Raw genomic sequence first — 19,267 nt, 5'->3', positions numbered from 1 at the left:
ACATTCACAAAAATTCTTTAAAATGGTGGCCTTCGTTATCGATCCGGAGTGGATAAAGCAGGAAATCACGCACTTTATTAAAAGCTCGGAGCATTTGACTAATTATTCTTGAAACATTTTGACACACGTCAAGTTTACCCTTCAAGAAATTTCTGATTTAACAACTCTTTCACTCAGATCTTATAATCGTAGCAAGAATTTTTTTCAGTAGATTCAAATTAATGTTTACCACACTTCGTGAATCACCTTGTATCGGGCGTTCAAATGAAATCCTGGGCTGCGTAGACATTGGAAAAATTAAACCGTTCAGAACAGTGTAAAGTTTAAATTTCCCGCCATTTGACACGAATGACATTTGTTTATGTTTAATCGGGACATAATTGAACATGTTTGTTTTCAACAAAGGGTGTCCTTAGATATTTGCTTCGAGAATAGGAATCGTTACGGTATTCTATTTTTGATGTAAAACATTGCAAAGAAAGAAAAAAAAAAGAAAAAATTGTTGGTTCTAAATTTTAGGTTAGCTGTCAACATGCTCCAATTATTCTACGCTTTAAAAAAGCACAACAATTGAATGATTCCAACGCCTTCCCAGCCCAGGATTTCATTTGAACGCGCGATATAAGAAACAAAAGCAAGGGAAAAAGCCCTAAAAGCGAACCACTAACGAATTCTACGTCATACTGGATGAAGATAATAAACTGCATTTTTTACTAATGCACTCACTTATAGGCAGTTGTTTTTTCAACATTTTTTCCAAGCCACACAGTTAGTGAAAGTGTTACAACTGTTCTGACATTTTTTGTAGCCAACGCATTCATAGTTAAAATAATACAAAAAACACAATGACGTCGTTTAAAAAAAAGTTATGTCAATTTTTGCCCCGCTCCATAATTTGCTAATTATTAAAATTATCATAATTAAGCTTGAAAGCATTCAGACATTTTTTTCATTATAATAACAGCGTTGCACAAGAGAAATTTTTAATTAATTGAACACACATTTTGATTACTAATAAACGTTTAGAACACCAATCACTTCAAACTTCTACCGTTAACTGGAAAAAATAATCAATTACCTGTTTGCGAATAATTAATTATTGTTTATAGCGATTTTAATTGATAAATTTTGATTAATCTCTCAACTGTAAAAATAATAATTTACGAATTAATTACAGCACGAGAAAAAACGACGAATTATCATAATAGAAAAAATAGAGAATAGGTGAGTTCTCAGCGGGGAAACAGTGGGCTAACAAATTAATTTTTTCAATTGGTATACAGGTCGGTCCAAATAAGGTGTACTCGTCTCGTCTGCAGTAAATTGTTGGGTCGCCGATGCAAACCTACAATTACAATAATTATTATTACGGGAGAAATTAATAGACTTCCGTTAAGAATAATATACAATAGCGAGAATATTTATATTTGTAGTGGAAGAGATGATAATATCGGAGAAACGCAGCTAAAAGTGCAGCCGCAGATGCAAAACTTTATTATTTCAGGCAATCATAAATTACTTGGTAGATAGTTATGGTAGTTATATTTACTTACTCTATCCTTATCGTTATTTATCGCGGTGGAAATTATTATTAACGTCAACAATATCAATAAGGAAGTTGGCTTATTGTGGGGATTTTTCCTTCGGCCTCTCTGTAGCTCACATCTCCGCTCCGAATCGATAAACGTCGAAATTGATGTGGTAATTTTCATAAAAGAAGAATATTCAGGAGATTGGAGTGCACCACCGGGATGTGAATTTTATGCGGGGGTGCGCCCTTTCGAGCGGACGTAAAGAACCCGTGGATTCTCACGACCACAACGCCTTTCCAATTTTGTATAAATAATATTACAAGTCGACAGGTAGGGCCATAAAGTTGTTAATAAATGGCGGACGTCACGGCGAACACGGGATTACCGATGATTAATTCGTAAATGAGCTCTTTATAAGCTGGAAAAATTGATTTTTTTCACCGTTTATTAATCGACGAATATTCACGAAAAGCCGTCGTTCGACTGGGTGAAAAATTGGTCGTGTCATCGCCCACGTTGTCCGCGTTCGAGAAATGTATCTATTCAATTAGGCTAATCCGTTAAACCAACGCCTCACCGGTTTATGACCACCGGATATGGTTTTCAACTCTCGGCCCACAACTGGAAAATGACGAACCGGTCGCGATTCTAAAATCATTCACCAAGGGCAAGCAGAAATGGGGGTTGACACGCGAGGGATAACGGTGAGCGTGCACTAGGAGGCTTCATGTGAGAGAGTCGACAGTCATCAGGTGTCTTCCACCGGATGATATAAATGGGGCCGAGAGCATGAATTTCGGTTTATTTTTCATTTTTCTTCTGTTTAAAATATTCTTCGTCCACTTTGGTTGCCTCTTCTTGTTCATTTATCAGCGAGAACCGGTACAAGAATATGGAAATAAGAAAAAAGTAGTGAGGCAGTAATGTGATGACATGACACTGTTATTGATGTGATAAAAATGCTGCGAAATAAATTATTTATGATAATTATAGAGCAGAAGCAAATCTTAAAGAAATATTTTTCTCCAGGAGTTTCCAGTAGTGAGTGACGTTTAGTAGAAACTGAATAATTAGAACTGCAATTAGACAGTTTAATATTTTAATTAATATTCTGTTATGATTATCACATTTATATTTTATTTTGCTGTGAAATAATTTCATTAAGAAATGTAAAAAATTGACACTCCATTTACCCTTATCTGTGGTTATTGATAAATTCATCACCACCACATCCATGTTTTAAAAGTTTCCGTTTATTTTAACTGAAAACGTGAAAAGGTTCTCATTCAGTTCTTTTCCATTTAAAATCATCATGTTTTACAGGTAATTTTCACATTTTTAATTAACTCTTTTTGAGGTTATGTGAGTTAAAAGGCAACTGCTCGTGATTTTAATTTGTGCAATTTTTCCCAAAGTCGGGAGATATTTTTTCCGTTACAAATTGTTTATGTAATGTGTTTCGGTAAAATACGTAATCTTCTTTAATAATAATTAAAACCAAAAATAATTCATTTACAGATACCTATCTATAGTTAGTGACAGTATTGACTTCTGCAAGTAAATGTCTTGCGTATGTGACGTCACAAGTTTTCCATAAAAAACATGCTTGCGTTTTTTTTTAGTGAAAATGTGAAAAACTTCGTCTTACGCAACGAGCAAAGTAATTTTTATTAAGTTTCCTGTTTTTGAGGTTATCTTCTCGAATTTAATAAATCGATGATTCTTTCATGTGCCACATCAAATAAGTTAATTTTTTCGAAATGAAATACCAAATTCTGCAAAGAAAATAAAGGAAAAACTCAGTTAACTAATTGAGTAGGATCTCATGTGAAATTGTAAAATGGTATGATCCGAATCGAGGGGGGTAGGGTGCAATGTAATTGTCACGTGTGTGATCTACAGGTAGATTCATTGTAATTGTAATTTTATTTGTATAATGAGAATTATTTTATTCTTTCTCAATATATTTCAAAGGATTTAGTAATTTTATTTTATGTTTCTCCACATAAATTATTGTTAGTTTTTTTCCTAAATTAAAATTTTCATCTTGTGTGGGAATGGGTTTAGAAAACGTTATTATTATTATTGTTAACACTAGTTAAGGAGAATGAAAGGAAAGAAATGAAACAGGAAAGTTATATTAATCTACCAAAAAAAAAAAGAATTGAAAAGTTTTACTTCCCAACCACACTTTTATTTTTCATTGTTTCTATGAAATTATTTAATTTATTTTAATACAAAAATAATTGCAATTACAGGCATTTAATTGTGTGGGTGACATCACGGATAATTGAAATAATTTAATAAAACAATCATTACGGCTCAAAAAGCGTAAATCATGAGAAACTCCTAAAAACTTCACGTCCATCATTTTCAGTCAACTTTTGTGTTTTTGAGGTTATGCGAGTTAAACACCAAATGCCGCTAAATTTAACATGCGTAATTTTTGCCAAATCGTGTGACATTTTTCTCGTTGCATAAAATAACTCAATCCTTTTTAATCAGTTAAAATAAAAATGATTTAATTCATTTATACTTACCCATAGACAACGACAGCTCGTAGATCTGCAAACAAACGTCTTTTGTCGGTGACGTCACAAGAAAATTCCACCGTAAATAACGCCTCTTATTGTTTCTTTTTTTACAAAGTCTTGCATTTCTTTTAGTGCAAACGCGAAAAACTTCACCCTTATGTAACGAACAACGTAAATTCTTCCCATTCTTGACGTAAGTTTCCTATTTTTTAATTAACTTTGGTTTTGAGGTTATGTTCTCAAATTTAATAATTTCGATGATTCTTTCATGCCCACTTGTTGCAGAAAAGAAGTTGATTTTTTTAAATAGCAAACACAAAATGCCGAGAGGAAAATAGAGGAAAAACTAGTAAAAAAAATGTGAAATTATAAAACGGTAGACCCGAATTGAGGAGAAAAATTTTTATTTGTACGGTGACAACGTTTAATATTTCAAACGATTTAACAACTTTATTTAGTGTTTTCAGAAATTATATTTTATTGGGCACATTATTCAAAAAACACTATTAGGATTATTATTTTCAGCGCTGTAAGGAGAAAGAAAGGAAAGAAATTAAAGACGAATTTCGTTACGTTTTTATTCAGGAAAACCCCAAAAGAAAAATGAAATTGAAACGTTTTATTTACTTTGAATTTGTTTGTTCCAAGATTATGCAAATTATCGCAATAGCAATTTCGAAGTTTCGTGTTTCCATAAACTCGCCATCCTGATTGTTTCATTTGCTAAATAATCGCGATCCAGTTGTCTCTCGATCGTTATCCAGTTTCGTAATTTTACTTCGCAGTCCTAGTTGTACCAAATTGGGTCCAACAAATTGTCACTTATCGATCGTGGTCCGATCGGCGTGAAAAATCGTTCGGGTCGGTCGACCAAACCAAAAAAACATCCCGAACCCAGCACCAAGGGGCCGAACCCCGCCTGGGCACCGTCCGAAGAGAGATGTATTATGTGGGCGCCCGACGGGGGGCAACCCATGAATAAATAAACGCGTGAATTTTACACAATTAACAAGTAAAATAAACAAGAAAAAACGCTATTAATTTCCCGGCAAACAACCAATCAAGAAGGAATTTGACGGGCGAGACCTTTTTTTCTTCCACCGGGGCATCACGCTTGATTGATGCGCTAACTGATTGTTGGGCTTATTAACTTGTTAAACAAGCGGACGTCACACGGCTCGGTACAAAGAAACGAGAAAAAACGCACCGGAGAGCCGAACCATCGCGCTTCAATTCATCATTGTTGGCCAACAAATAAAGACTCGCCTATTGTTAATTAACAATCGACTACTTAACAGCGATTCAATAAACCACATTGTTGTTTATTGGTCGTAATCACCTGGCCATTTAGGAACGTTTATCTACCATTTTTTAATGGGGCCCTAATTGACAGCCCAGTCACCCCCGACTCGGTCCCACATTCGTTGCGCAACTCTCTTCAGCTCCGGCGAGACCTTCCCATACAATAAATTACGATTTATAACCGGAGCGATGACAGCCAAGATCATTTCTACTCGACGAAAAAATCACGCGGATCCGTTTTTCAACCAAATTACTCATTCACGATTTTTCCAAAATGGAGCCTCTCCTCCGACCGCCATACTGTCGTCGTTCATTTATCACCGCCGGACCTACTTGATGAACTAAAACACTTCTTAATAAATTTAAGAGCACTCTTACATCCAAGCCAGCTCGTGGAAGCGTATAATTAATTTACCATGGGATTAACATGCAAATCACGGACCGCTCCAAAACAGCTTCCTTACTTTTTTGACAGCACGATTATAAACGCACAACATGCCAGATCAAACTTGTTCTAAATCCAATAAATATCGACTTGCGTAATTATGTCAATACTGTTTACACTGGGATATTATAATAAAGCGCTAAGTGACCAGTGGGAACAATCTACAGCATGTTAAAAATTGGATTATAAATCAAAAGCTTGTTCCATTTGGGCGTGTCTTTAATAGGCTTAGTTTGTGTTACAACTGTCAGATTTGACCAATTAAAAATATCACATCGTCGAGGTACTTTTCCATTTTGAGTTTAACGAGGTCACTCATCGACGCAAGTGAAATCATAATTGGAATTAAATCGACGAGTCAACAGTATTGGATAAGTGTTATTTCATTTGTTGCATTTTTTCCAACTAGTTTGTGAGCAACGCAATTAAAGATAAAATGAACGGATTGAAAATGAGATAACTTAGTTTAATTAACTTCCCACCTAAACAATCGTTTTAAATTAAGCCCGTGGTTGTTTGTAATTAGGTTGCAAGAGATAAACGAAGAAGTGAAGATTTTTGAAAAACATGTGTCAGTACCTAACAACTGAGTGCGTCGAGTTGTTAAATAATTACTAAGTCTCGAGCCTACCACATTGACTATTAAAAAGCATAGGTCAGATGGAGCAGCCTTGAGCAGCTCCGTTCGCTTCACATACCTAGTAATTTTTTTTTCAGTTTTTTCCGAGTATGGGAAAAGTAGAAGATTTCTGGAATCTGGCTGGAACATTACGAAGTAATTAGGTAAATTTTAATTTGTGTTATTGAATAATTTTTTGTTTTTGTTAGTTTCATGGTTCGCGAGGAACTGTACGGTTTTGTGAGTCTCCGTGCGCTGACTACGGTTCTGCAGTTTGCGCTTTCGAGGTTTGCTCCTATGGAATTTCGCAATTAGTTTCAGCAATAAAGTCGTATTTCAACGTTACAGACAAGGTATGAAACGATTATTATTAATCCATAGTGTAATACATAATACCTACATAAATACGATCTTTATTGGTTTGTGACATTTCGTATTGGGAGTTAAAAGGCGTGCAAGTCCGAGTCGTTGTATTAATTTATATGAATTAATCAAATAGGTAATACGAGATCGGCATACATCGAGCGCTGGCGCACACAACCATCGGATTAATTTGAATTTTTCCAATTTCCCCCTATTGGATCTGTCGTATGGCCAATGAATTTTAAATTAAAACGCCCCATAAATCTCCTACCTAATCATATTTGTTTTAATAGTCATGTTATGATTGTTATGTAATAAAATACGCGGCGCGGTCGGGACGCGGATGGCTCGATGGCGCGACACAGGACCGTGCCCGAGAACAGATGGCCCGTGAAATTGGCCGGGACTCGCCGAGGTGTCTGACGAGACACGTCGCCAACGACTCGGAAATGCTACGTGATTTATGGACAAAGCGACAGCTCTATTACGACGGTCCGGCCTTCCAGGCCGTGCCGGACTCGATTCGGGAAAGGACGAAAGCGAAACGGGGGCATCTCGTGAAGATCTAAGCTGGACTTTTAATTAGGAAAGCTCAAGACATGAACGAGTTGTTGGTTTGGATTGCTTCAACCAAGTACTTTTTTCTTTTTCTTTATGTTGCACTCCCCCGATTTCTTTCGCTTCTCTTCACTGTGTTTTGCACTGATGTGTACGTTCTATCGGGATTTTTTCCAGTTATTGACTTCTCCCTCTCATTTAGTAATAATGTTCTTTCTGTATTTGATCTTCTTCCTATTACAAAATAGTCCCATTTAAATTTGGAAAGCTTATAGTTATACAGGGTGTCTCAAAATTCGCGAATTCTGAATTCAGAGCGTTGTAGGGGATCATTTCAGTAGTCCAAATATGGAAATAAAAAAAATCGGCACTCTTTGAACTGCGTTTTCTTCAAATACAGGCTGAAAAGTTCAGTGTTTATTATTATTTATGGTGTGATTGTGATTGTGGAAAATAATAATGTAAAACAATTTTCTGAAGAATAGCTTTATTTGGAGTAAAAAAATCTTAAATTTTTGTAATTTTTCTTAAAAATGTAACGGCAACGTAGCTAGAATAGTATTTTGTCAGTGTGGATATGAAGGCTGCTATGTATTGAACAAAATTAAAGTGCTTATAACTTCTTCAGGAAGAGCGATTTTTTTTTCAAGTATTTTTCGAGCTCCACTGGATCTTTCCCTACCATGCTCTGAATTCGGAATTCGCGAATTTTAAAACACCCTGTATAGTTTGTCCCAGAACTGCCTCCCCATAGAAAACAGGCATGTGCCGACAGCATAAGACACTCCAAGATGACTAAAATAAAATTTCCTGTAGCTCACATAACTGAGTTATAAAGTTTTTAATTTCGCCAATCCCAGAAGCCCGTTCTCAGGTATTACTAAAACAGGACAGATTGCTAGACAGCAAAAATAATTATTCATATCACAACAATCGGAAAAAGTTGAAATTTTGACTTTTTCTGATGTGGAATATCCCGGCATCCTACCTTGATGGTGCGAAACTCTAATTGGTCAAGTTTAGGATGTCTTTTCTCGATTATCGCTTGAGATAGCACTTTTTTTCTTTAAAATTCAGTTTATCACATTTACCCAAATAGTCCCTAATTAGTCTGGGGAGGAAATTCAGGGACACCCTGTATAATAATAAATCATAATTTATGAGTTATATTGACAATATTTTATTCTTCCTGTGATTCTTCCTTTGTAAGCACATCTTACTTAGAAATAGGGCGATAAACTAAAGATACTTAATTAATTTACAGCAATTTAGTTTTCTCAATTTATTATTTTGTGGTCTATTATGTAACATTATTATTTAATCGTTTAATAACAATGTGTTTAATTTACAATGACATATTTACCTGTAGTCAATAAGTAAATAACAATTGTTTTGTGAGTGACGTCAAGAACAATTACGACAGTTTGTGAGTAATTTTCCAGAACATTTCGGTTAGGCATATTACTTTTTTTAAGTTTTTACCTATTCAATCTTCATGTCCTTGTTCCTTGTTGTTTAGTAATTTTTCTATTTTTGATGCTATGACACTTAAATAATAACTGCGAATATTTCACTCATACACTGTTGTGACAATGGAACAGCTACTGAACTATTAAATGGGAACTTAAAAAATTACACTGGAAATTCCATGTTGCCATGACATTGTTACAGCAGAAACGTCAAAGTCAAGAAAACCCAAGTTTCTTAGACGTCATGAATCGAGTTGGAGATATCAAATGTCATTAGAAGTGTACCCAAAAATACGGAAAAGATCAAGAATAAGAGTCTCCAGACAGTTTATTTCATTTTGGGCCGAAAAAAGTACACATTTAATCGAGAGACTCCAGTATTGGTTTCAAGTATTCTGTGTTTTTATTCCAGAAATATTCTCCCTAAATACCACTTGTGCTTAAAAATTAACCGAATAATTTCCATTCAAGCTTGTCTAATTATTAACAATAAGCTTTCATAAAAATTATCGATAATTTAACATCTGTTGCAGATGTAATTAATACAAAATTCCCTAGAATTTGAAAATTTAATTTTTTTAATTAAAAATTAAAACAAGTGCAAATTCTAAAAAATAACAAAAAACTCGTTTTATAAGGGTATTGGCGCACTCGTCGCATAGAAAATTCCCGTACGGCTCGTTTTCTACACTTGGGTCTCGTGCGCCAAATCAACCCTTATTAAACTCGTTCTTTAATATACGGGGTGATCAACAAAGACTGTTTAAGTTGATAATGCTGAATTTTATTTTTAAATGGTACAACTGGAGTAACTTCCGGTTGTTGACGGCAGCGGCGGCCCTAGCCCTTTATCAGGGTAGAGCGAGATTGTCTTTGGGCGCCCTTTAGTGGACAACTTCGGATCAATTATTATTCAGTTTCTGGTAATAAATATTTTCAAAAATCGGATTTTGGCGCCCCTTACCACCTGGCGCCTAGAGCAGCCGCTCCTCTCGCTCTACCCCAGGGCCGCCACTGGTTGACGGCTTCACACTGACAGCCGCATCAGTGACAAGGCAAATTTGACATTTCAAATTAAATTAAACATGCTGCTGAATCGTTCAAGAGAAGAGTTATTTTATGTTTAGAGCAAAATGGGGAGCATTTCGAGAATTTCCTTTAGTTAATTTTTAGATTATTATTCCGAATTCCAACTTTGACTTCTTTTTGCCGTTAATTTTTACTCTCATAACCTACCATTTTGTGGTTATTAATGCTACGTCAGATATCTGTCAAGTAAACCCACAAAACATATTCGGTTGCAGTGTTGTAAATAGCCGAATAAAAAAAAATGTTCTTAATTGTATTGCCAACTTAAACAGTCCTTCTTGATCACCCGGTACTATTTTCTTTTATTATTAAAAACTAAAATAATTTGACTAATTTAGAGTTACCTGTAGTAAATGACGGTTGTTATTTATTTGATCAAATGTCTTTTATAGTGGACATCACGAAACAATTTCCATATTTTCCAGAAAATTCTGGTGGCGCTCTGCAAATCACTTTTTTCAGTTCTCCATTTGTGCAAGGTAAATTTTCGATATTCTTGATGTACGAGTACGTTTATTATCGCTAATTATAATTAATTTTGTTTATTTTTAAAAGTGCAATGCTTTTTTCTCCCATAGTTTTTGCCAAAAATGGGTCGTCTTTTTCTAATAATTTTGTTTCATTACAAACAGTGCAAAGCGTTTCTCTAAAACCACTAATGTTTTTATTAAAGCCAAAATGGGTTTATTTCATTTACAGTTACCTGTAAACAATGACACTGTCTTTTGTATGTGAAGTCACAAAACAATTGCACAAGTTTTCTAGAAAATTGTGACGTAAACGACTTATAAGTGCGTATTTGTTTTTTTTTTTAAGTTTTTCGTTTATTGTTTTTAAAAAGGTGAAAAGCTTCGTCCATCCCTTTGAAGTAAGTTCCCCACTTCTATGAGATTTTCTGTTTTTGTGGTTATGTTTTGGAAATAATAATTTCCTTGATTCTTTCATCATAATTGTTGCAAAAGACAAATTGATTTTTTTATAGCACCAGATACTAAATGCGGAAAACAAAGTAAAGGAAAAATTCAAAATAGCAAATTGTAAATTATAAAATGGAATGATCCGAATTGAGGGGGACAGGGTGTAACGTAATTAGTTAGCATGTGTTTAATGTACAGGTTGGCTCATTTTTGTACGATTTTCATCAAACTCTACGTATATTTTTAAGACTGTGTTATCACAGAACAATTATTTTTCCATTTTTCCATAAGTGGTATTGAAACAAATGTATTTAATTTTTTTAAAACAGTGGTTCTAAAACTACAAAGATTCCCATATTCCCATAATGGAAGATAACTTTCATAGTTTTTTGCCGATTTTTTATCTTTTGGGAGCTTTTTCAAATTTTACTTTTATTTGAAATGGCTGCATAATTTTGTAAATATTTTCTTCTGCTTTTGTTGAATAGGTAAGGTAAGGCAAGGTAAGTCAGCATTAACATCCAATCAATCATATTGGATATAAATAATATTTTTATAAGATCAGAATGTAAACAACCTTTACAGTTACCTGTAATTAAGTTATGACAGTTGCATAATTAATAACGTTCTCTGAATCAAGTGTCTTATAAAGCTGACGTCATGAAACAATAACAAGTTTTCGCCTCTTCGCGGCTAAACACCGGTTCGGGTGATATTTAGCGTCTCTTTTTACCCAAATATGTACAAACTTTTCTGCGGTGTTTTGTTAAGATTTAGTGAAAATATGAAAAATGATGGTTTTTGTTCGGTTACGGAGTGGAAATATTTGTTGTTGTAGTAGAAAATCTAGGAAAATTTGTTGTAACAACCCCCGCGAATTTTGAGGTTATGTAAACGGTAGTGTGTTAAAAAATCAAGCGAATGATTGTGACTGATCCAGGTAAAAGTTGATTAGATTGTTTTGTAGAAAAATCCTCAATTACCTACTCATTTTATAGCAAAAGGTAATGAAGCTAAAGAAGAACGTTCTGTAGTTGTGTTGCAGAAGAAAATTACAGGTATGTTTCTAATATTGTTTCGGAATTTGTTGTAGTTTTGTGAAAAAGTGATTGTTTCCAATCCAACAGAGTAATATGGTTTTGTAAAAATCATAATTGAAACAAGCATTTATGGGAATCATTGGACACACTTGTGACCAATTTCTGCACAACTGATTGAGCTAAATCGATTAATTTTTATAGGCGAAAATGTGAAATTCACCGTTGACTTTATGGTTGTGTAATGGAACAATTTTGAATCTTAATTTAGCCTTATAAAATGTTGCAGCCGACCATTTCACCCTCTCGAACCAGAGCCAAGAGCGTGTTGCGGTGTAGTTATCTGCAGAATCGATCGAGATACTCGTTAGATTTTTCGCACGACGTTTTAAAAATGTTTTCGTCGTATTCCGTCGAGCCGACTTCCGTCATCCAGCTTGAATGGTCCATTACACGCCATGCCAATGCTCTGTCAAATAATCGCAGAATTTAGGAACGTTGGAATCGATTTCAATTCTAGTCCCCCGTGGACTAATCGGCGCGTACTGCCATAAAACACACTCCGCAATTATCAACAGTCATAAGCACTGGCTGCGAACTAATTACCAATTACGTCTTTTAAACAGTAATCGAGGTGCAACCCGCAATATCCGTTCGAATTTCGCACCTTTTACGTCTTGTAAACACGACCGGCGAGCCACCCGATGGGAAAAAGGCCCCGTTGCACTCGCCATTGACAGCCGCCCACGCCGTCTTTCGTTTAATGGTCCAAAACGACGTGCAAATAACGAGATTGCGACCGGACGGGAATAAATCACCGATATTCAGCCGTCCAGTCGCGTAATTGGATTAATTGAAAAAAATTAAGGCGCCCCCCGATCCAATAACGGACACCACGAGGCGTCACATCGATCCCGGACCGTGAAATCGCCCCTCGAAATCGATTCGAAACCGATGCGCAAACAAGGCCCGCGGGTTCTCCGCCGGATCGTGTTCGCGATTTTTTTACGCTTTTTTCGTGTTTGTTTTATCGGCGACCGGAAAAATCCGCGATTGCCACAGGTGTGTCGACGCGATTTTTTCCTGTTGGTGTCGAGCGGTTGGTTTTCGACGCGAAAGACCACTTAATTAGGCGCTCGTCTGCGGAAAGCTCGTGCAAAAGGTGTTTGCATTAAATTAGAGTTAAAGCTGGAGTGCGGCTTTTCAAGCTTTCGATGGGGTTCAAAATGGGGGTGGTGGGAATGCGATTAGGTCGATGCCAACCACCGCAAAAGGGAAATTTGGGCCGAACACGCAAACTACACACACACAATATAATAATTGTCACCGAATTTGTTCAAGTGGGGAAGGTAAAAGAGACGTTTTGTTGATGGGCTGAAGGACGCTGTTGTACAGTTGTAAGGTGTTCAATAAAATTTTAACGAGATATGTCGTAAAAATTAGATATAAAATATTTTTGGATTAGGTATATTTTCTGCGGAGAAGTAAAGCAAAAACTTATTAGTTGTTATGTTTTAATAGGACTATTTAATTCATCTGTCACGTAATGTTGATCAACCAATGAAACAAATTTAATTTTAGTGATTTCCATGGTTACAAAAGAATTGCAGAGGATATTGGACTAGTACAAATATATACCAGCGACTATTGTACTAGTAATGGAAGTGAACATTTTAGACAAATGAAAATCTTCATTAAATTTTTTTTTTGCAGCGAAAAACGAACACAAAAATATTATTTTCTAACAAATTGAAGTGTACAATTTGAAAAACTGAAAGAAATTTGAGGAATTTGATTCATCAAATAGTCTTCCAAATAGGACTCGTAGTCAATGTTATGCAGATCATTTTTGCGGTGGCGTTACTCATGTCAACGGCGCTTTCGAATTCGACTCGTGCTAACGCACTCGTCAAATTCATATTCATCACAAAAATAATCGGCATAACATTGACTACTCGTCGTATTACAACTGACTATTCCCTGCTAGAGTAAGGAAGATTCTTTTAATAAGCCAATATGGTGGAAAAGATTCAAAGAGATCTCCAGAGTGACTGAAAAAATGGAAGTAACGTGAACAAATAAAATAAAAGCATATGGAATGAAAGAATAATATTATCTACTGTTAATGAAAACGAGGTCATAACAAAAAGATACCTAAAAAAATTACAGAAAGAAAGGGAAAATGTTAGCGAATAGAAACTAAAATAAAAAAGGTAATACAAATGGAAGACACTGAAAATGGAGTATGTATAATATGGAGGTAAAGAGGCCATAAAAGATTTCAATTTAAATACTCAAATATATTTAAATATTTCTCACAATGAGAAGGTTTAGAAGACTAGCTGCCATGCAGAAGAAAGGAATTAAAAAAAATTATACATATCAACAACGTATGGGTACCAGTTACGGAAAACAATAATAATAATGCTGTTACATATCATTAATTTGTAATCTAGTCATCCATGGATTTGAATCCGTATGTCTTTTGCGATTGATATGTCGAGATCTAACCTATGTTTCGTGCTGCGCTTATTGGAGCGTCTAGTTCAAGTAACGACATATCATTTGGGATTCATGGATAACTCGATTAGGCAATTAATTTGATCGCTCTTTATAATCTGTTTTTTTATTAAAAAACCGCCAACACCGCAATTTACATCCAGAATAGAGCTGGCAACATTGTACACTTTTGACTTAGGGTGAAAAATGTCATAATATGGATAAAAATTCAGGTTATGTAGAGATATTAGTAGCGCGGCATGTTAATAAAGTTAATAACAACTAATAACAATTAATTTGAGAGTTTAATCAATGTTAATCAATGTTCAAATTTTAAATGCGAGTTTGCGAACTTTCAAGGACATTAAAAATGACAGGATGTTGGCTGGTATACCGATTTCATAAAATTCCCTATATTTAGTAAAATTTTATTATTGCAAACGGAAATCAACAGGTCGTGGTTCTTTGATAAAAAAAACAGATTATATCTATTTCAATAGAAAATATTAATGCTTTTGAGTAGATCATTAAATACAGATTATTTCCTTCAATAAATTGAATCCAATCAAATTGCCGCCAAATTTGAATTTCAGCCAATGACAGCGGTGATTAATGCACTACTAAACGGTTACACCACCTTGGAGCTCAGAAAAATAGTTATAATTTTTTTTTTCGACGTGACTATACAGGGTGTAATAAAAAAAAGTGCATTTGTTTTAATTGGTAATAGTACTTATCAATTACAACACCTTTTCTAAATAAAATTTCTTGGAATTTGTAAAATTTAATTTCGATTTATCCCCCCTTTATTTTGACGTGCTGTTAAGGTTGAATGCAAATGTTTTTATTCCCTTTGTATTGCATTTCATGAATAAAATGGTTTCACTTTTGTTTGTTTTTTAATTACTGCTGTTTCTTTTGGTTCCTTATTAAATGCAGTTATATTAAAATCCATAGGCGGGTAAGCAAATCTTTAGTGAATTTAGATTAATTTTTAAAACCCTTCAGAATTTGTTTTTGAAAAAAAAAAATATTTAGAAAAGTTGTAGTAGATGAGTCCTATTACCAGTTAAAATAAATGCACTTATTTCTGTTACACCCTGTACTATACAATGTATAATAGTATGTATATTTCAAACCAAAGTAAGAAAGTGCTTTCTTGCAGACCGCAGGCAAAGATTATAAACCGAGCCGTAGGCGAGGTTTGTAAGTGCCTAAGGTCTGCGAGGGCACTTTATTAACAAGGTTTGAATACTATTTTTTTCCCTACCGACACAACTTCGTTGAAAAAAGTCAAAAAAAGATGGTTATATTCCTGATTAAAACGAAAATTTTGAGAATTGAATAGTAGGCTGGGTTATTTGTTTAATTAACTTGTCATCGCATTTGAAGATTTAACGTTTGTTCGAAAATTTGATATAAACAGGGTAAAGTAATCTACCTACCTAGCTTATCTGTTTATTTTCCAAATTATATGATTGATCTACCAACTTGCTTTATTGAATTGGCTTTCATTATATCAATAACTTATTTCACTTTTGACACTTTTGACATTTGTATTTTGGTACAGTTTTATCATAAACATTTCATGATTAACTTTCTTACCTTAGCGAGAAAGTTGAATTTTCTCACCTCAATTGAGGTATCCACAGCCTACATTTCTAACCGGTAGGGAAAAAAATTTTTTTTTTGTTCGACATTGTCTGAATTTGAGAATTTTCTCCTGTGTGAACGGATTTTGATAAATTTGTCAACTTGTCAAAACGAAACGTCAAGCTAATTTTAAAGATTTTTAGCGATTTGGAGCCTTTAAGGGGCTCGTCGAACAAAAAAACGTTGTATTCAACTCGTTCTTGTGTAATTTGGGCTTTTTTGGCACTCGTGGACCTTTAAAACTCTCGTTTCACTCGAGTTTTAAACTGGTCCTCTCATGCCAAAAAAGCCAAAATTACACACGAACTCGTTAAATGAATAATTATTTATTTTTCACAAATACATTATAGTTTTACGAACAAATAAAAAAAACAATAAAAAAAATAAAAAATAGCGAAGATATGTCTTCTAGGAGGACCCTCTTGAAAATCTTTGCCGATGGTGGAATTTTTTTCTCTACGAGTATTAGACATCGTCCGAAAACTTAAAAAAAAAAAACAATTTTTCTTGCAAAGAACGGTAAGGGCTAAAGTGTAGCACAGGGGAAAAAAAATTAAATACATGAATATTCTCTGTGAAGTGTTTGTCGTCGTCTATTCAAATTTAACAGCGATCGGATTGCGCTAATGAAAGAAAAAGACGTGTTAAACAATGCATTTTCGTATTCATAAATTAATTTTTTGAGTTTCTTTTTCTTCAGGAAATAGCTTACCAAAGTGTCCCTCGTGCATGTCGTACGCGAACAATTCCTGTGGTTTTAGGGTTAAATGTTTCTGCGGTTCAACAACAATTATATATTCGCAGAGCGTCCAAAGCTGTTGTCGGTTTGCTCGTTGTAAAAATTAGCGAGACCAAATGTCGCAATAATCGGTCCACCCTCTTATGCAAATTCGTTTCTAAACTGGGTCCGTCCACCTAATTCCGTATTATCAGAATAAGAATTAGATACCTCTATCTGTCCAGATACATAATTTAGCAGTTTAGGGTAGCAGCACCTGTGCTTGTATCTTGTAAGTGGCTTTGACACCTCGCTCTCGAGGCCATAAAGCCGTAACGGATCAGAAAAAAGGCGAGAATTCGTCCAGCCTAGCCGCACCTAATTAACATTACGGGAAGATTAATTCGCTAATTGCTTCGCTGACTGACAACTTAAACGGTAAAGAATTACCATACGTCGGGACCAGCTGATACGGCCGTTAAATTACGACCGATTGTCATAATATAAATGCTAATAAATTACGGCCTATGTCACTTAATAATTTCATTAATCGCAGCCGTCGACGTCTAAGGCCGTGTTTACATCGCGCGTCCCGTCCCGAACACAAACACGAATTAAGCGGGTAATTGGGCAATTCAATTCGAAATCATCGCCGGTGAACGGTAATGAAGCGATTTGAGTTCCGAGCACTTGGAACATAACACACTGTCTTTAATGACGTTCTCACGAGCACCATAAGCAATAAGCATTAAAAGGATCGTCATATACGCGGCGTTAATTAAAAACCTAATTATCAGTAATGACTGTTGACTGTGTCCACGGTACGGCAGCACGGAATACCCGTCGAGGCGACCGGGCGCACACGAGTTTCTCACCCGGTCATCATATCCCAACTCCCAAAACTGACGCGAAGAAAGTGGCGAAGCATAACTTTGGTCCAGGTACAAAGAAACAACGTTAGAAATGTGAAGAATTAGTCGCGTAAATCACGTGTGTGCAGTCATGTACTCGATCATAATAATGAACGTCAACACAGTTTTGTTTCCAGTTAATTGATTGAAACCAATTTATCTCAATATCCATAATATTTATCACATATTTTCAATAGTAAAGTGTGAGCCGATATAATTTATTTATACCAATCTGTTCAAGTTTTTCACGCAAATATGTACTGCTGACAGTGATGGTTTGTTCACAGATTTTCTAAATTGTAACTAGAGAAGAGAAAGAATTTTTAGAGAAGATGTCCTAGGGGTTGTACTGGAGCTAGCTTAAGGTCGGACTTCACTGGACCGCATCGTACTTACACAGTGGACAAATTGCATTTGAACTTATAAAGGGCGTCGAAGTTGGCGTTGAATAGTCGATTCGATTGTGAATAAACCACTCGTCTTAAAACACGGAAAAACTGAGGTTAGATTTAAATAGCTGATCAGAGTTTTAATCCGGTGGTGCGTTCACAATCGACTCTTCAACGCCAAATTTAAAAAAAACACCCGTTAGTTATTTTATTGTATTTATTTTTGTATTATTTTTGCTTCATGACTAAACTTGTCTTTTCAGTTCCTCTAAAGTTTATTTTTCAATTCAGGATATGAAGTCACGAAAATCAATACAATAGCACAGTCATTTGTCATTTAAAACCCTAAATTTTGTTTAAAATTCTACATAGAAAGACCTACTGAAGTGTCACGTGTCAATTTACATTTGTTAAATTTTGAACTGTACAGGCCAAACCTTGTCAGTTCCTACTTGGTGGTGGGAAACGCAAGTCCTTGTGAACCTTATCTTCTTTGTCCGAAACATTGACCGCGGCGTCAACTCGTGCACGCCGCCATGACCACGCGACCCATTGTTTTGATTTAATGGCCCCGGGTGGCATTTTTGCCCATTACAACACGTAAAACGGGTTCTCGAATCCTCCTAGTTTCCATAAAAAAAGCGAAAAACCGTCGACCAAATTACGACGATCGTCTGTCAAGTCTCCGTACAAGTTTATGATTTCGCATTACGACGAAGATTATGGCTTTTTATTGTGACAAGTGTGTCGGATGCGATCCGTTGCGGCTTATCTGACGGTGCAACATCCGAATAAACGTCGACAACGAGGGCAATAAAACCTAACGACTTGTCTTTCTTCGCGTGTGCGAGAAAGTTTGACTGATGATGAGTGCCGCGAAACCTCTTCGTCGAACGGGTTAATAAAGCTCGGGGATGGAGACGCAGCCGGCGGCTTCATTGGTGGAATTGTCGCCATTTGCAGCGGCACAACCCACGCGCTCCCGTGATAATGATAAGTTTATTGTTCTTCATTGGTTAAAATAAATGCGAGTGTTGAGGTTTGTGTGCGCTATAGTTAATTAAACGGTATTGGAGATCACGCGGGGCGATTATGTGGTCGTTGGATCGCTTGGTTCACACTTTGTTGCCACAAGAGAAATGTTTCACTGTTTGCACCGGTCGAAACATTTTCCCCACGATAAAACACTTAATCTACAAATTGAGAAATAAACTTTTTACGCTCCAGCTGAC

At 35.5% G+C, this 19,267-nt stretch overlaps 1 long non-coding RNA gene across 1 annotated transcript; it reads left to right on the top strand.

The window, feature by feature from the left end:
- Positions 1–3,729: 3,729 nt before the first annotated feature.
- On the top strand, positions 3,730–18,096 carry LOC138126571 (uncharacterized). The gene is made up of 5 exons (XR_011157874.1): positions 3,730–4,259; positions 4,352–4,475; positions 4,525–6,588; positions 6,642–6,785; positions 17,934–18,096. It is a non-coding gene; the product is annotated as an uncharacterized lncRNA (long non-coding RNA).
- The last annotated feature ends 1,171 nt before the right edge of the window (positions 18,097–19,267 follow it).

Source organism: Tenebrio molitor, chromosome 3 (genome assembly GCF_963966145.1).
Source record: "Tenebrio molitor chromosome 3, icTenMoli1.1, whole genome shotgun sequence".
Lineage (NCBI taxonomy): Eukaryota > Metazoa > Arthropoda > Insecta > Coleoptera > Tenebrionidae > Tenebrio > Tenebrio molitor.
Note: the sequence above shows the minus strand (reverse complement) of the source record. Positions and strands in the feature narration are given on the sequence as shown.